This window comes from Triticum urartu, chromosome 1A, assembly GCF_056163025.1.
Source record: "Triticum urartu cultivar PI428250 chromosome 1A, HENAU_Tu73, whole genome shotgun sequence".
NCBI lineage: Eukaryota > Viridiplantae > Streptophyta > Magnoliopsida > Poales > Poaceae > Triticum > Triticum urartu.
Genome location: NC_141873.1, coordinates 582,168,530 through 582,196,377, shown reverse-complemented (window position 1 = coordinate 582,196,377; position 27,848 = coordinate 582,168,530). Strand labels below are relative to the sequence as shown.

The following is a 27,848-nucleotide window of genomic DNA, read 5'->3' as shown; positions in this document are numbered from 1 at the left end:
GACATCTCCAGATACAGACCCTAAGAGGCCCTGATGAACTAAAGAAGACAAGCGAGAGCCACAGATGTGACCAAGGCGATGATGCGACTGCTGGAAGGACGCAAACGAAGAGGCAGCAAGAGCATGAGAGCTGGCAGAAGTGGTGGCAGCGGAAGGAACACAAAGCCAGTCAACCTCCCAAAGGCCCTCTGACTCACGGCGCCGGGGCGAGCACCAACCAAAGCCTTGGTGCGACGATCCTGAATGGAGCAAGAGTCGGTATCAAGAATGACATGACAACCAGAATCAGTAAGTTGGGTAGCAGAAAAAAGATTCATGGTAAGGCGAGGAACATGTGAAACACTCGGAACAGAAAAAGATGGAGTGAAAAGAATACCACGACTAGCAACAGGAAGAGGTGTGCCATCGGCGGTAAGAACATTAACAGGCGAATCAAGAGGTCGGAGAGAAGACAGCGTGGAAGAATCAGAAGACATATGAAAGGAAGCTCCAGAATCCAGAACCCACGAAGATGTACCTGACTGTGAAGATGCCGGCGATGATGAAGAAGGGGATGCAGTCACAGCTGCAGCAGAACCAGTCGATGAGGAGCCGGAGGAAGCAAGTAGACGCTTGAGGCGTACAATGTCCTGGTTAGTGAATGACGGAGTCGAGGAAGACACGGGAGTCCCGCTGGAAGAGGAGCGCCTCTGGTCTCGCTTCTTCTGGCGACAATCAGACTCTGGGTGACCTGACCGGGAGCAGTAACCACAGAAAGTGTCACGGCGCGACGTGCCCTTCTCAGCATAAGGAGGACGGCTCACCCCCCCTGGAGGAGTAGGCGGGAGCGGCGGAGCGGTGAGGCAAGCAGACGACACAGGAGCTCGGGCGGCCAATACTGACGGAACCAGAAGCAACCCAGCAGAGCGAAAGCGGGTCTCCTCAGCACGAAGCTCGGCAAGGACCTCCGAAATAGGAACACGACCACGAGCAAGCAGGTGCGCCCGTCGAGGCTCAAACTCAGACCGGAGACGAGATAAGAACTCATGAACCCTCTGAAACTCCAGATCAGACCGAGTAGTCTGACAGCAACGGCATGTTCCACAAACAACTTTCCGAAGAGAGTCAAGCTGGCGCCAGATGGCAGAGCACTGTGAATAGAACTCATCAACAGAAGAATCACCTTGCTGGAGTGCGTGCTCCTGACGCACCACAGAGAGGTAGAGAGCATCACCAGAGGGATGATAGCGCTGACAGAGGTAAGACCAGTAGAACACATCGCTGCAAATGTGCCAAGTCCCATGAACTTCGAAGCAAACTGAGGGAGGACACTCGCAGTGAGAACAACAGCAGCTCGAGCATCATCATTGCACCACTGAGTGTAAGTAGACAGGTCATCATGGTACACAGAAAGAGCATCTGAATAAGCGGATACCTGCTGATCATAGGCATCAACCGCAGCACCATCTAGGGCCTTGGCGGCATCCCGGTCAGCCTGAGAAGCATCAACAGCAAGGACCGGCGGCACGGGTGAAATTGGGGCCACTGTCGCAACAGGACATGGCGAACAAGGGACCTCGCCAGAGAGAACACCCCACAGAAGAAGTCCACGCATATGGATGCGCATGGAGCCCACAAACTCAGCATAGTTGGTGCCATCGAAGATCACCGAACAGCAAGGAACAGTCACATAGCCCGAGATGACATACTGAGATATCCCTCCTTCTGCCTTTTTTTGCAGTCAACGGATCTGGATCGGGGATGAGGCTCACCCGCTCGAGCCAGGACCCCCGATTCTGGATCGAGGGAGACGGGCAGAAGCGCACGTGGCGGCGCTAACCAGCGGCGGAGACGCAAGCGGGATTAATCCAAACTAGATCGAGAGCCGGCAGCGCCCGCAGCAGCCTGGATCGATCCCCAGATTGGATCTAGAGCTGGCAGGGCCAGAAGCGCTCGCAGCACCCACAGCAGCGGGATGAGAGGGCCGGCCGGGAGGAACGGCTGGGCCAGCAGCTCCCGCGGCTGCCGGACAAGGCAGCGGCCGCAGCCGGGCGAGATGGGACGAGGGGGAGGCCATACAGAGCAGCGGGCGAGCGGAACGGCGCTCGGACGGGGCGGCGAGACGGGACAGCGGCCGGACGGAGCGACGGCCGGACAAGGTGGCCAGGCGAGACGGTGACCTATTGGCCGGGCCGGAGAGACAACGGTCGGACGGCCGGAGACGAGCAGGCTAGGAACGAGGCGCACGGAGTTGCATCGTGCGGGAGGGAGGGGCTAGCCTGGCATCGGATACCATGTTGGATAATCAGCAACTACATTCACAGGAGGGCCAAAGGCCAATACATATACATGTGTATGGTAAAGTGCAAGAGACCCCTTATACAATGGGGATAAATCGAAAAGGGCCATACACATCTAACATCAACATCATCCACACAACAAAACCTTGTCGGTTGATTTTTCCGCGAATACACAGAGTTTGCATATCATTGCATTGATAGAAGGGGTAGAATGAGTACAGATAGGGGTAAAACACATGACACGAACACAAGCGGACGTGAACATGATGCCCGGAGCAGAGAGACAAAGGATGCTCGGCCCATACAGAGAATACATCACACCTAAACCTACCAAGCCCAAACCAACAAGAACACCAACATCCACACAACAAAACCTTGTAGAGAGCAAGACTCTGGTTGATTCAGGCCTGCAACCATGCAGCTGACTCTGCTTTGGGTGCTAACGCCGAGTAAGACTGTAAAGACTAAAGTAGTTTGCTGACAGACAAACTGGCAACAGATTACAAGTGTTAGGCATGCTCAACGCAAGCGAGTACCCACCACGCTCACCAGGACCGAAAAATGGAAATCACAGACGTTACAAGTACTGCAATCTTCCGTTTGGTCAAAGAAACAAAAACAGAGAGGCGGTGAAAGGAGCAGGGAACATGTACCTGCAAACTAAGCACAAAGTAGAAAGGGTGGGGGAGAGGACTACATTGAGTTTCGAGAACCTGTAGAACAAAACACTAGTACAGGCGATGGCCTGCAGCTTCAAAGTCACATGCTGCAGGTCTTGCAAACGACCATGGCTTGTAATTTCAGGTCCTTCTTCAACTCCAACAATTTAAATCACCCAGAACAAAATCTTGCAGGTTGATTCAGGTTGCAACCTGGTTGTGCAGTATATGCATGCACTGTCTAGAACACAATCGTCTGTAAAACGAATGGTGGAAATTATTTGATTAGATTCAATTCTAGTTGATATGAATGATAAGTGCAGGTTCAATATACACAAGTAAGATGTTTTGTTCAGATCAAGAAGAAAAGTGTAACGCACTGGCCTGCATTGCAAACAAATTCCCAAGACACTTATTGTGTCCATCTTTACATTGGTAACGGTACACTTTCAGTAGACATACTCTAGAAATTAGACTACTTGTCTTTGCACTATTATTATATTTTGCAAAACAAGGCGCTTTTAAACAAAAGGGAAATTGCAAATCCAAGTAGATGGATATCTCTGCGTTTATGCATGAAGCAACCCAATAAGAAATGCAAGACTGAATACCATGAAAACGAAAGATGAAGCATATCAGAATAAGATTAGTATGACAAAGGGCTTGGCAGGACACATACCTTCTTTTCTATGCCAGCCAGAAAGGTCTTGGTCTTCTCTAATTCACACCATTGCTTTAGTCCCGGGCACCTCTTTATTGTTAGGTCCTGTAGGTTAGTGAGTTGATGTATTCCCTCAGGGAAAGACTTGATACCATCACATCCACTCAGATGAAAACTCTTTAGAGAGGTGGGCAAGGCAGATTCCCTTTGTTGGTTGTTAGTGAGCTTCACCTTTCCCTCCTCTGATTCAGCAACCACGTGTTCTAATGCATTGCAGTTAATAACTACCATTTCCTGGAGGCTGGTGAGTTGTTGTATGCTTGCCGGCAAAGACCTCAAGTCTTCATTGTTATGTATCCAAAGTTTCTTGAGAGAGGTCAATTCGCCTAGCCAATGTGGCACTGCAGATATGCTTTTGCAGAAATACAGTTCAAGTGATTCAAGCTTTGTGAGTTGCTTCATGTTCTCATTCAACTCCTTTACACCATTGCTATTCCGTATATGCAGATTCTTTAGAGATGGGAGCTCACCCAACCATATTGGTAGTTCTTCCATGTGTTCGTCTTCTAGGTATAGTCCCTCCAAAGAGGATAGTAGTTGGATGATCTCTGGTGAGCCGGTTAGATCGCCACAATTGTCAATAGACAAATAAGGGAGTCCAGGGAAGTGTTGAAGCCACCTCCATTGGTGAGGCCCCTTGCAGTCTCTAACTGACACCATAGTAGTTACTGGAGAAGTTGAGGAAGCACTGGTGTGTGACTCAATGCACTCATCCCATGATGATAACACATTATCACTGCATCTTATCTCCCACTCTTTAGATTTAGGCAGAGGCCCTTTCATCCTTAGCATGGGGCAATCTCTACTCCTTTTAACACCTTCTCCTCACCGGTGGAGTATGAAGCGTCCCACTCTTCCAGATTTGGCATATCTCCGAGAACCAGTGAGTCCAGGTTTGGTAGTTGGCCCACTACCCAGCCTGGAAAGACGACACTGTTATAACCACTTATCTCCAACTTCCTCAATGTCCTTGGTGGCACTAGTTTTTCCAGCATCATTTTGTCATCCAGAAATCTGTCACCACCTTGAGTCCACTCCAGTTTCAACTCCCGAATGCTTTGCTTTTCCATTAATTTTATACTATGTGCCTCTCCTGCGGACTTCACATTTTCAAGTTTACTTATGTCCAGCTGAAAAGGATCTGTGGGCTTTAGCAGGACAAGATTGCTGCTAGATCCATCATTACCAGCACGCACCACAAAGTGTGGTAACGATATTGCACTGCTACCGAGTTGAGATATTTCAGCAAGACAATAACAATTATCTAAATAAAGAAACTTCAAGCTACCAACTGTACATATACCTCCAGGTATTTTCTCCAAATATTTGCATCCCGAGAGGTCCAATGTGTGCAGTTTTGTCAGGCTAGAAATATTTTCACGTAATTTTTCCATACAATAATTTCTAGACAAGTCCAAATGCTCTAGATCTGAAAGATTAATTCTGCATATATGGTTGACGAGACAGTCCAAGATTTCCGTGGAGCGAAAACTGAATTCATCTTTGTTCGGTTCATCCCAGGAATCTACTGGTATGTTTCTTAGTTCGGATAGATTTAAATACCGGAGCTTGGTCAGATCATCTGGCAAGGAACTGACGTGTGTTTCTTTTAAATTCAAATATTGCAGACTGGTAAGACCAACCAAAGCTTCATGTACACCATCAACCACATAACAACATGATAAGTCAAGATGGAGCAGATTCTTCAGACTCCCAAATAATCTTGGCAATTTTTCCATATCTCACCAACCTGATAAGTTTAAGTACTTGAGTTGACTGAATCCACACAAAGATTCAGGGAGCTTTTTGAGTCCACATTCCCTTGAAGATAAGTTCAAATACTCGATTTTTGTGAGGGCACCCAAAAATTCTGCTTCTTTACCACATTGAAGATATGAGCTGTTTGATAAGTTTAAATACTGCAGTTTGGATAGGCCGCCCAGAACTTCTGGTATATCTCCGATATTTGGGCAGTATGATAAGTTCAAATACTCTAGCTCTGTGAGACTCTCCAAGAACACTGATATTCCTTCCACAGACGAGCAATTTGATAAGTCCAAATGAACCAATTTTTGTAGCCTCCTGAATGATTCTGGTAGTTTTGTAATTCCCGAACAACTTGACAAATCAAGATACATTAGACTCTCAATTTCTCCAATTGACTCTGGTAATGCTAAGATTGTAGGAGATCCATGAAGATTTAGATAAATCAATTTTGAGAGCTTGGTGATACTGTCTGGAATCTTTGCATCTTGGACTCTTGGAGTGTTAAGATATCTTAATTGCTTCAGGTCACCAATACAGTATGCCAGCTTATGTATGGTGCACTCACTTAAGTCCAAGACACGCAAAGACTTGGCAGATGAAAATGCGTCATCATGAAGTTTATATTTGTCACAACCCATAAAACGCAATGCCCTTATCTTGGATAAGTCTGATCCCAATGGCTTGCTACAATCATCTAGCAATGCATAGTGGTAGCGGCTTCCTTCAGCATTATTGATATTGCCAACAAAAATAATTTCATCCTCCATGACAGATCTTGCTAAATCATGCACCAGGTCATGCATGGTCAACAATATAACATCTTCATCATATAGCTCAAAAGTCTGCAACAAAATCATTCAGCAGTGTCAGACTTTTTTTTAGAAAAGGAGGATGACCCCCGACCTCTGCATCTGGGAGATTCATACGGCCACTTTATTGATTATTCTCGTGGACCTTACAAAGTGTTACAACAATAAGCCTGAATCCACCATCTAGGCAACATATGCCGCTACTCCTATCCATATGATGAAGGGGTGCTAGCTGGGCCACTACCCAGACCACTCACCTAATCCTAACATCGAAAGCCGGAATCCCCAGCCTAGCCACATACCGGGTCTGGGGCATAAACCGGTCTGACGCACTCACAGGTGTCGTCTCCACCATCTTCCACTGGTTCATCTCCAAGAAGATTGAGGTGCCAACCTTGGCAGGCTCCTCCGCCATCAAGGCCACCATGACGCCAAATTACGACCACCACCTACGCTAGGACATCTCCAAGCATACAAACGACACAAAAACGAACAACAAGAAAAGCCCAAAAGATACAAGGGGGCACTCTGAACTTACAACACATTGGAGAGCTAGTTACAAGAGGTACTAAGATAAGAAAGGGCACTACTAGCATAAACCGATGACCGCAACCCTCAGGCGCCAAAGACATAGGAGAAATGCCGCTGGGACACACCAGACCGGCCACACCATCACGCGCCAAGAACGTCTGAAGGCTGCAGGAAAGCCGCCGAGCAACAACAGAGAGGCGGACAGCGGGACAGCAAGAGGCACTGCACTTGCTGCCGGCCAAAAACCCCACCTTCAGCAACCCTACGCCCGAATCCACACTCCCCAGGCAACACCTCCATGGAGGGAACGACACACACGGCGCCGCCGCTGCCCAATCCTGCCGGATTTTGGGTTTTCACCCGGGAGAGGGATGTTAGAGTTAATCCCGTGTCCGTGCGTGTATGCGTATCCATGTAGGATACCTGTACCGAGTCGGTTTGGGTTAGACATAGCTTAGCAGTATATATACATGTACCCCCCTTGTAATCTGATCAGACCATCGAAGCAATAAAGAAATAACAGGCTCGATACGAGCCTGCGGCTATCCATCGTTTAGTTCGCCAAGTTCCATCGTGCTCGATACGATCCATTGCGTTGTAGTAAAAGTCGCCGGCCGCCAAGTTGAAGCTAGCTCAGAACGTGCGTGTACTGTGGATCCATCAAGCGGCCAGCCTGCTTGCTTGCTAGCTAGCTTGTACGTGCCTGTACATAGCTCCTGGGTGATTTGATCTCCGGTGAATTGATCTAGCGATCAAAAGCCAACAATTGGTATCTAGAGCCTCGACGATCTACGATCTACGATGACGGACATCGACAAGGAGTCGGTCAAGTCCGGCAACGGTGGTTCCAAGGCGAACAAAAACGGCGACAAGGTGAAGAAGGGCGGCAAGTCAGCGACTAGTGGTGGCGGAACGGGCGGCGCCAACGTTCAGGCGCATCGCAACATCTCCATCCAGTACCCGATGCTCACCGACGCCAACTACGGCGTGTGGGCGGTCAAGATGAAGATTATTCTCCGAACCCTTCGAGTGTGGGAGGCCATAACGGACAACGACGTCGACCAGGAGTGCGACGAAGGTGCCATGGCCGCCATAGCCCAGTCTGTGCCGGATTCCGTGCTGATGACATTGGCGGAGTTCGAGACAGCAAGAGAGGCGTGGAACACACTCAAAGAGATGAGGATCGGAGAAGATCGCGTCACGAAGGCTCGGGCACAAGTGCTGAAGCGCCAATTTCACAAGTTGCAGATGGAGGAAACTGAATCGGTGAATGACTATGCCATGCATCTGACTACTTTGGTGGAAGAGATCCGCGCGCTTGGTGCGAAGCTCGAGGAGACCGAGATTGTGGAGAAGTTTTTTTAGTTCGGTGACTGATAAATTCACGTACATCATCGGCACGCTCGAGCAGCTTTACGACATCGACGACATGAGCATAACGGAGGCGATCGGACGCTTGCGGACATGGGAAGAGAATGCTCGTGGCTGTTGGAAAGGCAAAGGAGGAGGTAGCGACCAACTCATGTACTTGCGCGCGGATTGGGAGTTCCCAAGTAGCAAAGGAAGGCGCAACGTTGGTGAAGGCTCAAGCAACGCAAAGCGCGGTGGACAAACCGAAGAAGGCAAAGGAAAAGGCAAGCCACAAGGTCGTGGTAAGGCGGACCGATCTAAAGAGCGAAAGCCAAGGAACTTGGATATGTCCGAGGTCAAGTGCTATAACTGCAACGAGATGGGTCACTTTCACTAGTAGAAAATAGGGCTATGGTCCAGGCCGGCTCAGCCCATTAGTCCCAGTTTAGTCTAGAACCGGGACCAATGTGGGCATTGGTCCCGGTTCGTGAGCCCAGGGGGCCGGCCGGGCCACGTGGGCCATTGGTCCCGGTTCGTCTGGACCTTTTGGTCCCAGTTGGTGGGACGAACCGGGACCAATGGGCCTCGCTCCTGGCCCACCACCATTGGTCCCGGTTGGTGGCTTGAACCGGGACCAAAGGCTCCCCTTTAGTCCCGGTTCATGCCACCAACCGGGACCAATGAGGTGCCTATATATACCCCCTCGCGCAAGGGCAGAGCACAGTGCTCTGTTTTTTCTGGCCGAGGGGGAGAGGGCTTTGTGGTGCTCTAGCTCACCTCCTATGCACATGAGGTGTTCGATGGAATGCCCGAGCCACACTACTTAAGCTTTCTCCTCCCGAAGCTCGACCTTCAAGCTCCATTTTCCTCGAGATTTGTACACTTCTATTAATTTGGACACTTAATTTTATATAATGCACGCACAGATGAACCGGCAATGGATGTACGGTGACAGACACACCCGCGAGTACATTAAGGGCGTGCATGAGTTTCTCGATACGGCTGAGGCAAACAAGCAGAATGGTTTTATGTGTTGTCCATGCACTGAATGTGGGAATACGAGGTCTTACTCTAACCAGAAAATCCTTCACTCCCACCTGCTTTACAAGGGTTTCATGCCACACTATAATGTTTGGACGAGGCACGGAGAAATAGGGGTTATGATGGAAGACGGCGAAGAAGAAGAGTACGATGACAACTATGTGCCCCCTGAATACGGTGATGCTGCAACGGGGGGAGCTGGTGAAGATCAAGAGGAACCAGACGATGTGCCCAATGATGCTGCCACGGGTGAAGCTGCTGAAGATCAAGAGGAACCAGACGATGTGCCCGATGATGATGATCTCCGACGGGTCATTGTCGATGCAAGGACGCAATGCATTAGTCAAAAGGAGAAGCTGAAGTTCGATCGCATGTTAGAGGATCACAAAAAAGGGTTATACCCCAATTGCGAAGATGGCAACACAAAGCTCGGTACCGTACTGGAATTGCTGCAGTGGAAGGCAGAGAATGCTGTGGCTGACAAAGGATTTGAGAAGCTACTGAAAATATTGAAGAAGAAGCTTCCAAAGGATAACGAATTGCCCGACAGTACATACGCAGCAAAGAAGGTCGTATGCCCTCTAGGATTGGAGGTGGAGAAGATACATGCATGCCCTAATGACTGCATCCTCTACCGCGGTGCATACAAGGATCTGAACGCATGCCCGGTATGCGGTGCGTTGCGGTATAAGATCAGACGAGATGACCCTGGTGATGTTGACGGCGAGCCCCTCAGGAAGAGGGTTCCTACGAAGGTGATGTGGTATGCTCCTATAATACCACGGTTGAAACATCTATTCAGAAACGAAGAGCATGCCAAGTTGATGCGATGGCACAGTGAGAACCGAAAGACAGATGGGAAGTTGAGAGCACCCGCTAACGGGTCGCAGTGGAGAAAAATCGAGAGAAAGTACTGGGATGAGTTTGCAAAGGACCCAAGGAATGTATGGTTTTCTTTAAGCGCGGATGGCATTAATCCTTTCGGGGAGCAGAGCAGCAATCACAGCACCTGGCCCATGACTCTATGTATGTATAACCTTCCTCCTTGGATGTGCATGAAGCGGAAGTTCATTATGATGCCAGTTCTCATCCAAGGCCCTAAGCAACCCGGCAACGAAATTGATGTGTACCTAAGGCCATTAGTTGAAGAACTTTTACAGCTGTGGAATGGAAACGGTGTACGTACGTGGGATGAGCACAGACATGAGGAATTTAACCTTAAGGCGTTGCTATTCGTGACCATCAACGATTGGCCCGCTCTCAGTAACCTTTCAGGACAGACAAACAAAGGATACCACGCATGCACGCACTGTTTAGATGACACTGAAAGTATATACCTGGACAAATGCAGGAAGAATGTGTACCTGGGCCATCGTCGATTTCTTCCGACCAACCATCAATGTCGAAAGAAAGGCAAGCATTTCAAAGGCGAGGCAGATCACCGGAAGAAGCCCGCCATGCGCACCGGTGATCACGTGCTTGCTATGGTCAATGATTTACACTACGTAATCTTTGGAAAGGGTCCCGGTGGACTAGCTGTTCCGAATGACGCTGAGGGACACGCACCCATGTGGAAGAAGAAATCTATATTTTGGGACCTACCCTACTGAAAAGACCTAGAGGTCCGCTCCTCAATCGACGTGATGCACGTGACGAAGAACCTTTGCGTGAACCTACTAGGCTTCTTGGGCGTGTATGGGAAGACAAAAGATACACCTGAGGCACGAGAGGACCTGCAACATTTGCACGAAAAAGACGGCATGCCTCCGAAGCAGTATAAAGGTCCTGCCAGCTACGCTCTTACAAAAGAAGAGAAAGAAATCTTCTTTGAATGCCTGCTCAGTATGAAGGTCACGACTGGCTTCTCGTCGAATATAAAGGGAATAATAAATATGTCAGAGAAAAAGTTTCAGAACCTAAAGTCTCATGACTGCCACGTGATTATGACGCAACTGCTTCCGGTTGCATTGAGGGGGCTTCTACCGGAAAACGTCCGATTAGCCATTGTGAAGCTATGTGCATTCCTCAATGCAATCTCTCAGAAGGTGATCGATCTAGAAATCGTACCAAGGCTAAGGAGTGATGTGGCGCAATGTCTTGTCAGTTTCGAGCTGGTGTTCCCACCATCCTTCTTCAATATCATGACGCACGTCCTAGTTCGTCTAGTCGACGAGATTGTCATCCTGGGGCCCGTATTTCTACACAATATGTTCCCCTTTGAGAGGTTCATGGGAGTCCTAAAGAAATATGTCCGTAACCGCGCTAGGCCAGAAGGAAGCATCTCCATGGGCCATCAAACAGAGGATGTTATCGGGTTTTGTGTTGACTTCATTCCTGGCCTTAACAAGATAGGTCTCCCTAAATCGCGGTATGAGGGGAGACTAACTGGAAAAGGCACTCTTGGAAGAGACTCAATAATATGCAGGGACGGATATTCTTGGTCTCAAGCACACTACACAGTTCTACAGAACTCTACCTTGGTGACCCCGTATGTCGATGAACACAAGAACAGTCTGCGCTCCAAACACCCGGAGCAGTGCGACGACTGGATTACATGTGAACACATCAGGACTTTCAGCAGTTGGTTGGAAACACGTCTCAGAGGTGACAACACTGTTTGTGATGAGTTGTACTTGTTGTCCAGGGGACCATCTTTGACTGTATTGACTTACAAAGGATACGAGATAAATGGGAATACATTTTACACGATCGCCCAAGATCAAAAGAGCACCAACCAAAACAGCGGTGTCCGCTTTGATGCAGCAACCGAGAGCGGAAAGGACACATATTATGGTTACATAGTGGACATATGGGAACTTGACTACGGACCTGATTTTAAGGTCCCTTTGTTTAAGTGCAAATGGGTCAATCTGTTAGGCGGCGGGGTACAGGTAGACCCACAGTACGGAATGACAACAGTGGATCTGAAAAATCTTGGGTACACTGACGAACCGTTCGTCCTAGCCAATGATGTGGCACAGGTTATCTATGTGAAGGACATGTCTACCAAACCGAGAAAAAGAAAAGATAAGGAAGCGAATACATCATACGATGAGCCAAAGCGCCACATAGTTCTTTCAGGAAAAAGGGACATCCTGGGAGTGGACGGCAAGACAGACATGTCTGAAGATTATGAAAAGTTTCATGAAATTCCTCCCTTCAATGTCAAGGCTGACCCAAGCATCCTGATAAAGAATGAAGATTATCCATGGTTACGGCGCAATGAGCAAATGACACAAGCGAAGAAAAAGTGAAGACTTTCTCCCGCAATAAGCAAATGCTATGTGGGTGAAATTATGATACCATCCCAACTTTCAACTTTTTCAGAGTTCATTTGAAATGCTTTCATGTCTTATGGTTTGAAACTTTGATACTTCGAAAGTGATTGTCCATTTTGTACACGAAGTGCATCAAGTTTTTGTCGTAACCCTCTCTACTTTTTGGAACATGCTATGTGGGTGAAATGATGAGACCATGCCAACTTTCAACCTTTCCAGAGTTCATTTTGAAATGCTTTCCAATTTCAGAGTCATTTAGCTCAAAGAATGAATTAATAGCAAACAAAATGAACTACAAAACTTTTATGAAAATAAAAACAATCAATTAAAATATTATGTTATGATCAACTAAAATAAAACTATAATATTCTTCAATAGCAAAAAGAATATAATTTGTGTGACCTAAAATCAAACTATAAGTATTTAATTGTAAGTATAAATAAAAAATAAATAGCAAAGAAGAAAAAAATCTAATTTTATAGTAAAGTTATTCATAAACTAGTGATTCACACAAATTTTTAAAAATTCAAATTTAAACTATTTAAAATTTAAAACTAATGGCACTAACAGAAAGTTTATAATTTTTGTGACCTAAAAGCAAAAAGAAATCACTAAAAAACTGTAAGTATTTAGTTTTAAGTAGAAATAAAAAATAAATAGAAAAAAAATTCTAATTTTATAGTAAAGTTATTCATAAACTAGTGATTCACACAAATTTTTAAAAATTCAAATTTAAACTATTTAAAATTTAAAACAAATGGCACTAACAGAAAGTTTATAATTTTTGTGACCTAAAAGCAAAAAGAAATCACTAAAAAACTGTAAGTATTTGGTTTTAAGTAGAAATAAAAAAATAAAAAACCAAAAAAATGTAGAAATAAAAAAGAAAAAACCAAAAAAAAATGCCACCTACTGGGCCTCCACGGCCTGAATACGACTAGAAACCCTACATGGGCCAGGATTCAGGCCCGCAGAAGGCCCAATAGGCCCACAGGCAAAGCAGTGTCAAATTAGGCCCATAGGCCTGCAGTTCAGAGGAGTTCGAGAGGGAGGAGGCAGCAGAGCTTATAAACTGGTGTTGGGCGCTGTCAACTAGCGATGTGGGACTAACCTTATGGGCGCGGGGCAGCACAAGGGTATTGGTCCCGGTTGGTGGCACCAACCGGGACTAACGGTGGCATTGGTCCCAGTTGGTGGCACCAGCCGTGACCATTACCCCCCTTTAGTCCCGGTTGGTGCCACCAACCGGGACCAATGGGCTTCGCTTCCCGCCCTTTGGGCTGCCGAAAAGAGGCCATTGGTCTCGGTTCGTGGCACCAACCGGGACTAATGCCCACCTTTAGTCCCGGTTGCTGCCACGAACCGAGACTAAAGCCTCTTCTATATAAGGCCACACTTTGGAATTTTTCATTCTCATCTTGCAATTGCCGCCCCTGACGCCGCCAGGCTGCCCCGACACCGCCCACCCCCATCGTCGTCGTCGCCCGCGCCCATCGTCGCCGTCGCCCGCGACACGCCCCGCCCCGGCCCGCCCCCGTCGCCGTCGCCCTCGTCCCTGCCCCGACGCGCACCGCCCCGTCCCGCCCTCGCCGTCGCCCGCGCGGGCCCCTTGCCCGACGCCCGCCGCCCCGGCTACCGTCCCCGTCACCGCGTGCCGCCCCGAGCCCGTCGTCCTTGTCGCCGGACTCCAGCCGTCGCCGCCCCCCTCAAAGTGAGCCCCCCTCTCGAGTGCCACTCTTGCGCCCGAGCGCCCTTGCTCCGCCCCTGCTCCATGGTCGCCGCCGCCCGAGCGCCCCGGCTCCGCCCCTGCGCCCTTGCTCCGCCCCTGCTCCGCCGGCCCCGAGCGCCCGAGGAGAAGTAGAGGAGAGGAGAAGTGGAGCAGCAGCAACGCGCTGTCCACTTTTCTAAATTTTTTGGAACAGGAGGAATTTTTTTGTCCATATAGAAGGTGTTTGATGAAATGCTAGATGGCTTTGGGCATTTTTGGAATTTTTTAAAAAAAATTGTGGTGAGGTATTGATGCAAGACAAAGGCGATGGCAAAATTTCAGAATTTTTGGAGAGGTTTAGAATAGGTTTTCAATAAGTTATTTGAATCCGATTCAAATTTTATTTGAATGAAATTTGAAAATTTTGAACTATGGATCAGAATATGCTAAATATGTCAAAAATGTTTTTTTATATGATGTTTTTTTCATATATGTATTCATTTTTTTATTTAGGTTGTTAATTAGTAGATATCGATTTTAGGTTAGTGTAGAGGAAAAAGTAAAATAAGCAAAAGGAAGAAAAGAGGAAGAAGGAAGAAGAAGAAGAAGAAAAGGAAGGAGTGGAAAAAGGAAAATAAGAAGAGGAAGGCTTCTTTTTTTCTTCGATCTTCTCCTCTATTTTGTTCATGGATATATGCTAAAGAAAACGAGGGGGTGATAGATGATGATGAGGGGTCGAGAGTGGGACGAGAGGTCGAGAGGTGTCGAGGGGAGAAAAAATATGTTATTAGGGACGAGGGTCATCGAGGGGTCGAGAGAGGGATGAGGGGTCGAGAGAACTAAATAAGAAGAAGAAGAGGAGAGGAAGAAGAGGAGAAATAAATAAGAAGAAGAAAAAAGAAGGGGAAGAAGAGGGAGAAGAAGAGGAGAGGAAGAAGAGGAAGTCTTCTCCTCTATTCTTTCTTTTCTTCTTTTTTCTTCTTCTTCTTCCTCTTTATTTTATCGGGAACGAGGGTCGTCGAGAGGTCGAGGAGCGGTAGAGGAGAAACCCTAAATAGAAAGTATCGTCGGTGTGAGATACATGTACCGTCGGTGTCGGACACTACACCCACATCCCACAAGTGGCGTGGGCTTCGACGCCCACGTCACTTGTGGGACGTGGATGTAGTGTCCGACACCGAAGGCCACATGTATCTCACACCCACGATACTTGCTAGCTATTTAGGGTTTCCTCTACCGAAAAGAAGAGGAGAAATAAATAAGAAGAAGAAAAAAGAAGAAAAAGAAGAGGAGAAGAAGAAAGGATAGTGGAGAAGAAGAGAAAATAGAATATATATTAGTGGAGAAGAAGAGAAAATAGAATATATATTCTATTTTCTCTTCTTCTCCACTATCCTTTCTTCTTCTCCTCTTTTTTTTTCTTCTTTTCTCCTTCTTCTTCTCCTTCTTCTTCTTCTTCTTCTTCTTCTTATTAGCCGGAAGTAGAGAGAGGTTTCCTAGTGTCAAAGTATTGAAGAAATCCATGCCTTCATCATTAGCCGGAAGTAACCAGGGCATGTTGGTACGAAGTTCTGCAAAGTTATTCTGGAATGGAGTCCCGGATAGAATAATCCGCTTTTTGGTACGAATTCAGCAAAGGCCTTCCAAATAGCGATATTCGGAAGGCTCTTGCTGAACTTTGTACCAAAAAGCGAATTATCCTATCTGGGACTCCGTTCCAGAACAACTTTGAAGAGCTTCGTACCATCATGCACATGTTACTTTCGCCTAATGATGAAGACATGGTTTTGTTGAATCCTTTGACACTAGGCAACCTCCCGACCCCTCGGCGATCCTCTCGGACATGATGTAGTGTCGTCGTTGTCGATATATACCCCCCTCCCAATAGCTTACTATGATTAGGTAGCTAGTTCTACGTTTGGCACTAATATATCCATCTGTCATGTTTGAATAATAATTGCCATGTTGTAAATATTTGTAGAAACTATGGACACCGCCCTAGACGAAGCAACAAAAGAAGCGTTGTTGAGGGACATAATCGCAGAAGGAAGTGATGCCATCTCGTTGTTTCTCAACGAAACCGATGGTCTGGAAGGAGAGGGTGAACAAGCTGGCTACGGTGACCTAATGCCGGTGCAAGAAGAAGAACATGAGGACGGCTCCGGTGACCCAATGCCGGTGCAAGGAGACCGTGATGACGGCTCCGGTGACCGAACCGAGTCCGGCCAGGTATATATATTAGTTAAGCCTATGCTAACTAGCTGATTGATGCATTCATTGTTTTGGTATGTACACATATTAATTAAGTCTTTGTTCTTTTTTCTAGCCCTCCGAATCGAGCACAACTTCGGTAAAGAGACGAGGCCCGAAGAAAAAGTTGAGCTCGGATGAAAAGTTTGAGATCATAGCAATCGCGCCCGACGGCCAACCTATTGAACCCCTCCGGACAAAGAGCGCATTTGTTGCTCAGTGCGGGGTTCTGGTTAGGGACAAGATCCCGATAAGCATCCAGCAATGGTTTAAGCCGGCTACAGAAGACCCTGAGGTGTCTTATGTCAATGATATGCCGAAAAATGATCTTTGGACTGAGCTGAAGTCAAATTTCACCCTACCGCCTGAGGATAATCTAGAGAACCCAGTTAAAGAGAAATTAATCAAGTCTTTTGCTCTGAAGAGGATGGCAGAACTATTCAGGAGGTGGAAGAAAGAGCTGAATAAGTTTGTCGAAAATAATGAGACACCAGAATTCAAGGGCAGATATGAGAAGATCAGAGATCACTGGCCCGCATTTGTGGCCCACAAGACATCAGAAAAGAGTAAGAAGATGTCGGCGACAAACAAGCAAAATGCTACGAAGAAGAAGCTTCACCATCGCACGAGGTCAGGTGGCTACCTCGTAGCCCGGCCTAAGTGGTCCAAGAGTGAGAATGATCTGGTTCATAAAGGGATCGAACCAGAGACAAATAACTGGCCAGACCGTTGCCGGACTTGGTTCTTCGGGGCTGGCGGAACCCTGGACCCTGAAACAGGGAAGTGCATTTGGACGAACGATCAAATGGACATAACAGTCAGTAAGCTTAAGCAGTATATCGAAGCAGCGCAGGAAGGGACGTTCTTTCCAGACAGAGAGAACGACGAGCTCACAATGGCCCTCGGGAATCCTGAGCACCCTGGACGGACACGAGGCACGCCAGGCTCCGTTCCGTGGAAGGTTGGGTTTCCGGACGCAGGCGGTTACAAATCCCATGAGAGGAGGAAAAAAGTGCAGCAGACCCAAATGCAGGCGCTGCAAGCAAGGGTGGACGCGATAGAGGAACGAGAAGCAAATCACAGCAAACGTACTGCCGAAGCCTCCCCCGAAGCTACCCCGCCATCTCAGCGCAGAAGCAGCATGGCTTCCACCGAGCTGCTTCAGCCAGAGCATGCCTTGACGGCTCCTGCCAGCGATCCCGTGGATGCTATCACGGAGTCTCAAAATTGCCACCTTATGACGCAATGGATGAATTTGAAGGTCAAGGCGGCTGTTGGCTCTGTTTATCCTACTGAACCCGGCGCAACTTTTCACTGCCGGCCGATTCCAGAAGGATATGCTAGGGTGATGGTGGATGAGATAACGGAGGGATTTGAGGACCTCCAGCTTGACCACCCTACCGGTGAAGGGGAGACTCGGCTGGGGTCTGCTTTGAAGACTCCATGCCTATGGCGGAAGGAGCTCATCAACCTTTCGAACTGGACGCCTCCGCCTCCTCCTCCTCCTCCGGCGAGTCAGGGCACTCCGCCTCCACCGCCTCCTCCTCCGGCGAGTGACGATCAGGGCCCTCGGCCGGCTCCTTCTCCGGCGCGTGGCGGCACTCCGCCTCCTTCTCCGCCTGCGCCGACGCGCCCGAGCAGCCAGCCTCCTCCTTCTCCGCCTCGTCAGCAAGGGCGGAAGAGACCTGCCGCCGCTCCAGCTGCTCCGGCGCGTCATAGTCCTTCTCCTCCGCCGCTTAAGCAAGTAAAGAAGACAACCGCTACGTCTGCTCGGTCGGCGTCTAGCAGTACAACCAGAGGCGGGAGGACATACAGATTCGGTCCTTCTCTGAAGACTCCAGAGAAGTTACCATACGAGAGGACCCAGGAGGAGAACGCCGAGATCGCGCGAGAAGAAGTGAAGAAATTCTTTGAAGGGGTGAAAGCAAAGAAACATCCACCTCCGGAGGATAAGGTAGATCGGGTGAAAGTGAAGCGCACTCTGGCTGCCCTGACAAAACCACCGAAGTCTGATCCGCCGAAAGGAAACTATGACCGCATTATTGGAAAAGAATTTGCCGAAGCGGAGCGGTCAGGAAGTACTGTCAGTGATCAAAGGCTGAAAGAACGACGAGCTGGGAAACAAATTGCCCAGCTCGGCGAACAAGCGAAGCAATCGTGCCCCCCGCTCAAGGTGCCTAGCCACAACGTCGATAATGATCCGAGGATGGTGCCCGGTTATAGCAATCTTGCATATTACCTGCCCGACGAAGTACATTATGAACCCATGGACGTGCATATACAAAGATACGAGTACGGGAAGCCTCTCGTCAAAGATGAAAGATCTCTATCAACGATGATGCGAAGATTGCATGATTGGTACTTGAAAATCTGCAGAGACTCGGGGGGAGGAGTACTTTGTATGCGAGAGTTAAACCGGAGCATGACCTCGTTGGAATTGATCTGTTGCCTGTTCCATTTGAGGAGTTCTATCAGTTTTTCAATCAATTGGCCCTCGATAAAACAACGGTCGCCTGCTACTGTCTGTAAGTAGTACTACTTCTGTCATTAAGTTTCTCTATATAGCTTAGCTCTTTCATTGCATGTATTTATAATCATCCTCACTATATTATGCAGATTGAAGATCGTCGAATTGAAGAAAAGACAAGTCGGTGATATTGGGTTCATTAACACATATCTCATAGATGCAACTCAGGTTAAACTTCATGCCGCAGCTACCGAGGCCAGCTTGCTACGATCGTTCGTAATAAATCAAAACAAAGATATAATACTCTTTCCTTACAACTTCAGGTGAGTGTTACTGTCTTGTGCGTATTCGGTTTCCCTTATATATTAGTCAAGGTTATAGTAATGTAATTGATGAGTTATGCATGTGTGTGCAGTTACCACTATATTCTCCTAGAGATTAAGCTTGAGCAGGGAGTAGTAACCGTCTTGGACTCTAAACGAAAAGATCCCAAGGAGTATGCGGACATGACTGAAATCCTCAAGAAGTAAGTTAAATCGATCATTATCCACCATATCAGCAACTTTGTTCATTTCCTGATATCAAGTAATTGTTTTCTTTGTCCGGCAGGGTTTGGAGAAAATTCACCAAAACAGTTCCGGGACTGCCGAAGGAGCTGGAATTTAGACACCCGAAAGTAAGTACTATAGTAGCATGTTCCGCGCATCTCCTAGTGATTCAAGCGCTAGTTTCATCAATACCATTTAGCATTCTTGCTTATCAGTTTGATTGACCTCTATTTCTTGTAAAATGGTTGTGGCAGGAACAAGGGAATGATTTCTGTGGATACTACATCTGCGAGTCCATCCGCCACACGACCTGTGAGCGGGGCGGGTACTCTAACGAACAATATGAAGTACGTAAATAACAACATTCACAATTTTATTTTATTACCATCATTTGTGTTGAGTTTCATTCATTTATATATATATATGTATTGACCCCCTTCTTCAAATTAGATGTTTCGGAAGCGGGATGAACTCCTAGCACCAGCTCGCATGCGAGCAATTCAAGAGGAATTGGCGGCATTCTTTCTTGACCACGTGATCCCTGAAGACGGAGAATTCTATGTGGACCCTGAGTCCGTATGATTATATTTGTAAGAGATAATTATTGTATATATGTAGCCGGTAGTGTCAGATAGATATACGAAAACTTGTTGTTCGACCAATCTCTCGGAGAAGGAGAGGTGGTCGATATCACTTCTCTCTGTATATATGCATATATGTTCATGACGATCTTCTGTTTCCTTCGTTTGCTTACTAGCTAGCTAGCGTGTCTAGTCCTCTCTATATACGTATGTATAGTACGTAGCGTCGACCAAGCACGGACATAAGAGAGGACACTTCTCTCTATTAATTATAACTAGCTAACACAATATATGAAACACCTAAATTAACGCCGCAAAACCCCCAACCCCCCCCCCCTTTCAAAAAAAAACAAAAACCCCAGCCACAGAAGTGCTGACGCGTGGATGCCTATTGGTCCCGGTTGGTGCCACCAACCGGGACCAAAGGGTCTCCTGACTGGGCTCTGCGCACTGCCCACGTGGAGGGCCTTTAGTCCCAGTTCTGGATTGAACCGGGACTAAAGGGGGGAGGTATTAGTACCGACACTTTAGTCCCGGTTCCGGAACCGGGACTAAAGGCCCTTACGAACCGGGACTATAGGCCCTTTTTCTGCCAGTGTTTGCGAAGGATTGTTCGGAGCCTAACAAGCGGGAGATCAAGGAAAATTTGGCGAAGCAGGAAGACGAACGTCCAGGTCTTCTGATGGCCGAAGTTTGTGATCTCGTCCAAACAGCGGTTGTGAAACCAAACCGAAAGGTGCTACTTCATGAGAAAAAGGTAACACCAAAGTTATCCGGGAGCCAGAACGTGTCATGGTATCTCGACACGGGTGCCAGTAACCACATGACGGGGTGCAAGGAGAAGTTCCTCGAGCTAGAATATGATGTTCAAGGCTCGGTCAAGTTTGGTGATGGTTCAAATGTGGAGATTTGTGGGCAAGGTTCTGTCCTCTTCGAGGGTCTAACAGGAGAACATCGCATACTCACCGGAGTGTACTACATCCCACGGCTTCGCAACAACATCATCTCTGTCGGGAAACTTGACGAGAATGGATGCAAGGTGGATATTGAGAACGGAGTGATGACGATCTTCGACAACCTCCGAAATGTGCTAGCGCGTGTGAATCGCACGCGGAACAGGCTCTATATCCTCAACCTTGATCAATCTCAACCGGAGTGTTGGCTCGCCAAGAGTGATGATGATTCGTGGTTATGGCATGCTAGATTTGGACACGTTAACTTCTACGCCTTGAAGAAGATGTCGAAGATGGACATGGTATCTGGGATGCCGTTTATCGACCATGTTGATCGAGTATGTGACGGGTGCTTGGTTGGAAAACAGCACCGCAGGCCGTTCCCTGCTCAGTCTACCTATCGTGCAAGTGATGCACTCGAGCTGCTCCATGGTGATCTATGTGGCCCTATCACCCCAGCAACTCACGGAGGAAAGAAGTATTTCTTCCTTGTGGTAGATGACTACTCGAGATACATGTGGGTCGTTCTCCTACGATCTAAAGATGAGGCGTTTGAAGCGTTCAAGAAGCTGAAGGCTGCAACGGAGATGGAACACAAGCTGAAGGTTCGCGCTCTACGGACAGATCACGGCGGAGAGTTTGCTTCGAACGAGTTCAACGACTACTGCGAGAAGATTGGCATAAAGAGGTTCCTCACGGCACCTTATACGCCACAGCAGAACGGGGTTGTTGAAAGACGCAATCGAACCGTCGTTGACATGGCGAGAAGTTTACTCAAGAGCAAGAACTTGCCGGGGACTTTTTGGGGAGAAGCTGTCTCGACGGCGGTCTATCTTCTCAACCGGGCTCCAACGAAGGCAGTGATTGGCAAGACTCCGTATGAAGCAATTTACGGACGTAAGCCGAATGTGTCTCATCTACGGACGTTCGGGTGCGTGGCGCATGTGAAGACAGCGGAGCCACATCTCTCCAAGCTTGCCGATCGTAGCACCAAGATGGTGTTCATCGGATACGAGAGGAGTTCCGGCACCAAGGCATACCACTTCTACGATCCACGAACCAAGCGTCTACGAATTTCACGCGATGTCGTGTTTGAAGAAAACCAAGCGTGGAACTGGAGCGCAGCAGCCGACGATGCTCCAAACAGTAACGTATTCACAGTTGAATTTCCAACTGATGATGATGCAAGGGAAGACGTGCAGGTGGTTGGCAAGATGCCCAACCAAGGTGACCACAATGATAGTGATCATCATGGTGCCGACACCAATGACGATGTGCATGGGTCGCAAGGTGATAGCGACAACGACGCGCAAGACACGGGTAGAGATCTCGGCAATGACATCGACAACGAGGCGCATAGTGACGACGACAATCAAGATGAAAGTCACGGTCACGACGACTACGCCGACGACGCGGATGTCAACGACGCGGATGTCAACGATCCGGCATCCACTACGCTCGAGACTCAACGGTCTTCCTCAAGTGCATCGACGCCGACACAATTTGTGTCGCCTCCTTCGCAAGCCACGACGGATTCTTCCGGGCCTCGTCGCTACAAGACCCTCAAGAAAGTCTACAAGTACGCAAAGCCAGTTACGCTTGAGTACTCCAATTTGTGTTTACTTGGATTTGAGGAGCCGGCGAACTTCGTAGAGGCGAGCAAAAGTTCAAGTTGGATGCACGCCATGGATGAGGAGATGAAGGCGATCGAGAGCAATGGCACGTGGACTTTAGTAACCCGACCTCCGAAGCAAAAGGCGATAGGTTTGAAGTGGGTTTACAAGTTAAAGAAGGACACGAAGGGTGCCACTATGAAATACAAGGCAAGACTCGTTGCAAAGGGCTACGTATAACGTCAAGGAGTTGACTATGAGGAGGTGTTTACACCGATTGCTCGACTCGAAACGGTGAGGGTGCTCCTAGCCTTGGCAGCACAAAAGGATTGGAAGGTTCATCACATGGATGTTAAAACCGCTTTCCTCAACGGCGATCTCACAGAAGAAGTGTACGTAGAACAACCCCTCGGCTACGAGAAGAAAGGAGAAGAAGGGAAAGTTTACAAGCTCAAGAAGGCACTTTGCAGGCTGAAGCAAGCGCCAAGAGCTTGGAACTCAAAATTAGACCGAAGATTGGTCTCACTCGGGTTCAAAAGATGTCCCCTCAAGGATGCAAAAGACAGTCTGCCAAGCACCGAAGAACAGGTGAAGGTTGAAGACGCGACCAAGGAGGAGCGCTGGCGTCAAGCTACGGACGAGCTGACGACAGCAAAGACGATCCCTGTAGTGCTACGAGAAACGACGAAGGCAATGCTAAGGGTAAAGCCTACGAGCAATCGTGTGTGGGATCCAGGTGGGAAGTAAGGACATCATGATTAGGGGGTAAATGTTAGAGTTAATCCCGTGTCCGTGCGTGTATGCGTATCCATGTAGGATACCTGTACCGAGTCGGTTTGGGTTAGACATAGCTTAGCAGTATATATACATGTACCCCCCCTTGTAATCTGATCAGACCATGGAAGCAATAAAGAAATAACAGGCTCGATACGAGCCTGCGGCTATCCATCGTTTAGTTTGCCAAGTTCCATCGTGCTCGATACGATCCGTTGCGTTGTAGTAAAAGTCGCCGGCCGCCAAGTTGAAGCTAGCTCAGAACATGCGTGTACTGTGGATCCATCAAGCAGCCAGCCTGCTTGCTTGCTAGCTTGTACGTGCCTGTACATAGCTCCTGGGTGATTTGATCTCCGGTGAATTGATCTAGCGATCAAAAGCCAACAAGGGAACGGAGGTGGGGAGAAGGAGACCACGACATCGCCTCCAAGAAGGAAACGTCGCCCAAGGCCGACGTCGATGCCGAGCCGAACCAGCCGGCCAGGGGTTTCCCCCGGTCCCGATCTGCAACACCAGTCCCAAACTCAACCGGATCCAGCGACCAGCCGCGGGAAAACAAGCGCAGTGGGGGAGGGAGCGAATTGGGGGCGGCAAACCTCTAGCATTTGTGTGTATCAATCATTGAGATATTGTCAAGAAGTTATTTGGAAAAGCTTCACTGTAAGCAATGATTATGTGATGTACTCCAAATCATTCTCAGCAATTTTAGAATTATATTATAATTTCAATATCTGTCAGTTTGTGTACTTTACAACTATACTTGAGTTACCTTACACCAGTTCCAAAAGAACAATGAAAACAAATCATAAAAGGTATGCATAACTCACCGATGACGACTTGAAATGGTCAAGAAAAGAAAGGCCCAAAAGCTGATTAATGTATCTCTCGCCAAGCTCCCGAGTAGAGAAACCAAGAGAAACCCACTGATGAATAAGATCATCTTTAAGTATCTTGTGACCTTTTGGAAATATTGCACAATAGGCAAAGCATAGCTTCAGATATGAAGGCATAACACTATAACTTAATTTCAGAGATGCACGCACTTGTGTAGAAGATGTATCGCATAACACTATAACTTAATTTCAGAGATGCACGCACTTGTGTAGAAGATGTATCTTCCAGAGAGGATGCAGACCAGATATTACTATCCCTCACTGATTCCCATTGACCAGATTTCATGGATTGCAGCGTGTGTCCAAGTGATTTAGCTGCTAAAGCCACACCCGCACACTTCATTGCAATGACCTTGCCTATTTCCACCAATTGTTCTTTGTCACCTCTAGATTCAAATTTATAATAGACCAACACATATCATCAGTCAAGGGTGCTAATTTGTATGGTTGGATGGTAGACATCTTCTTTGCAATACCTTCACCCCGTGTGGTTGCTATAACAACCACCTTACTGCTCTCCCCAACTTTTAACATATCTTTCAGTTCTTCCAACTGAGATATGTTGTCTTCCCACAGGTCATCCAAAACAATCAGAATCTTCTTGTTGGCAAGGAGCTTTTCAAGGGAATTATGGATCATCTGCTTTCCAGTGTACCCACTCTCTTTATCTTTCTCTGATAGTTGTGATATTATAGAGTTCCCAATTTTGATCAAATCAAATGTCTGAGACACGTAAACCCACACTTGAGAGTATTCATTGAATTGGGAACTATTGTAAACCATTTTTGCCAAGGTTGTCTTGCCAAGGCCTCCAATGCCATATATAGGAAGGATTGTGATATCCTTTGTCATGCTCTCCGATAAAGAAGCCAATATTATATCTCTCTCCTCAGTCCTCCCAGTGATTTCTGTCTCCAGGGTTGATGATGTTTCCCGTATATCAGTCACCTTTGGCTCATTGGCATTAGTGTGGTCTGTTAACTTGAATTCCTTGTGTTGATCTGTTATGACCTTCAGGTCGTCCCTCATGTTCTTCATCCTATTGGCCATTGTAATGTTGGGGCCAATTGTGAGACAAGGGATCATGTTCGCCAAATATTTTTTGAAGGAGAACTGCAAGACAGTTGCTTTGTTAGTAAAATACAAAATGGCCAGCACTCAACAGAAAATTTTGTTAAAACATAAGAGGCAAATCCTCTTATTTCTAAGAACCTCCGACTGTAAGGGCCAAGGTTAAGACCACCTTTAATGATGTGCTGAGAACTGGAGCTAGAACAAAATGGTATGGAGATGTTTCAGATGCCTGACCCGAAGGCCGAGGCCTATCAAAACCATGTCTAGTTCATCCAAGGATCTGGTGCCCAAATTATTATTGTGGAGACTGGATAACAGATTACCAAGTGTTGTAAAGATGTAGGCATGTTTATTAGCTGTGTGCATCCTAGCTATGAAGAGGCAGAGTGTGTGCTCATTGTGTTTGTATCTGCTTGATATTTCATTTTGAGTCAATAAAAACCGTTATTTGTCAAAAAAAGGGTTGGCGAAGATGTTCACAATCATAGAGCCAAGATCAAGCCAAACAATCTACTAGCAGATTCAATAGCTCAGTATGTTTAACTAATTATTTACAAATTGTTTTCGAATACCTATATGGCAGCTCATTTTGTAGCCAAGCAAGCTACCGCTCAGCTCATCTAGAGGCAGCAGATGTAAAGCACTTGTTTCTCAAAAAGAGAAGAGTAGCATACTCACAAATTAAAGAACTGTGTCAATTTACTGCACAAATGTGTACCTTGCGCGCAGACGGCTGGGCGATGGCCTGTGTGTCTGCTTCGAACTCATCAATCATGTCAGAGATCTCATACAAGAAGTCCTTGAGCCGCTTCAGCCAAAGACCCGTCAGTTCGTCTGTGATGGACTGCCTCTCCGCGACCTTGAGCACTACCTTGACAGACTCCAGCGCCATCTTCATCTTTTTGAGGTCCTTGTCCAAATTCATCTGCAGCGCGATCTGACCTCCGATCAGAGAACCAATCTGGTCACCCACCACCTTGAGGATGGCAGCATCAAGCATGCCGCCGAGCGCCGCCATGGCCGCCGCTGCTCGTGCTCGGTCGCGCTCTCAAGGTGCGGGTGTCGAAGGTCGGGGGAGGAAGAATGGTGGGGTAAATGCTACTGAGGTACGCAATGGTGACTTATTGTTGGAGTTTGGGGCCATGGCTCTATCCCAAGTCATTGTATGTCTTCATTTTGGAAGAGGGAATATCTGTAGTGAACAGTTGTACGCATCATGTGGTAGCTTGGCCGGCCCTCCTGCTAACTTGATCCGGTCTATATTACTCTTTTTTTGTTTGGCTTATTCTAATGATAGTGTTATTGGCTGGGTTGCGTCATTTGAATTATTGGCTCTGTTTAGTCTCCAAAATTACTTAACAAAGTGGGGTGGTTTGTTGATGTGCCGCCCAAGTGTTAGTTTTTTCAGAATGTTCAACAAAAAAGTGTTAGTTTTTTCAGACATAACGTGTTTGGTGGCGGAGTCAACTGTATGAGAAGTCTTTGCTCTGTGTTTTGCATCCATCGATACGGCACAGCTGCTGAACCCGTCCAGAAGACACCTACTACGGAGATAGTTTAAGTTTGCTTAATGCCGCTTGATTCAATAATGAAACCGCCGGCGAAGAGAGGAGGAGAGCGATCGAGCCCAACCAAAACGCGCACCCACCCACTAGGCCTCACTTGGAATGGGTGTAAATTACTGGTCAACAATTGTCTTTTGCCTAGATCGAAAACGAGGGGACCAGGTGTGTATTCTAAACCTGCGAGAAACAGAGCAGAAACGTGAATCCAAACAGGGCCTTAGGTTGGAACATCAGATGTGGCCTTGCCTGCCACAGATTAGTTTGAAGATGGCAAAGTGGAGTCCACCTGTTTCAAAAAATTGAAGTTCAACTTCAGTCCCGTTTAATTAATGATTGCTTGCAGATAACGGTACAGTTATATTAACCCAGCTAACGGTGTGCCGACGGGCGGCTTTCGTCTTCACGGCGAGACTCCGTACGGTTCATCCAATTGCGAGATCGGGATGACACGACTTTCGGTGAAAATCACGCTGACTGCATTCATGGAGAATGATGGCGGCGTCTGTGACGTCGTTCCCTTCTCAAAGCATCTTTGTTGCAGGTTGCGGCAACACGCTCGGGATGCTCCGGGGGAACCCCTAGATCTGGGCCTCCCGGATCCGACGATGATGGCATCTCCCTCATGGGATATCGTTTTGGGGCATGAGCTGACCGGAAGAGCGGTGTCTCATCTACCGCAAGAACGACGACGGGTCTCGACGACGTGGCGCAGTGGAGTTCCGGCGACGGGTGCGTGTGGATGGATGCGTGCATGAGGGCGACACTGTCTGGCACTATGGTGGCGTCGACAATAGTACGGCTTGGCAAGGTGAATGCGTTGACCGTTCCGGAAGATGGGACTGCAGAAGATGGTGGCGGCACATCCAAAGCGCGCGCAGACGATGCCCGCTATGGGTCGGCCAGACCGGATGGTGCTCTCGGCCCGATGTGGGGCAGGTGTGAGGGCACTGGATTAGATTGTGCACCTTCATGCGGACCGGGCACATT

The 27,848-nt window shown here is 47.7% G+C and overlaps 1 pseudogene; it reads right to left on the bottom strand.

Moving 5' to 3' along the window:
* Positions 1-38: 38 nt before the first annotated feature.
* Positions 39-26,498, bottom strand: LOC147993081 (uncharacterized; annotated as a pseudogene).
* Positions 26,499-27,848: the final 1,350 nt, after the last annotated feature.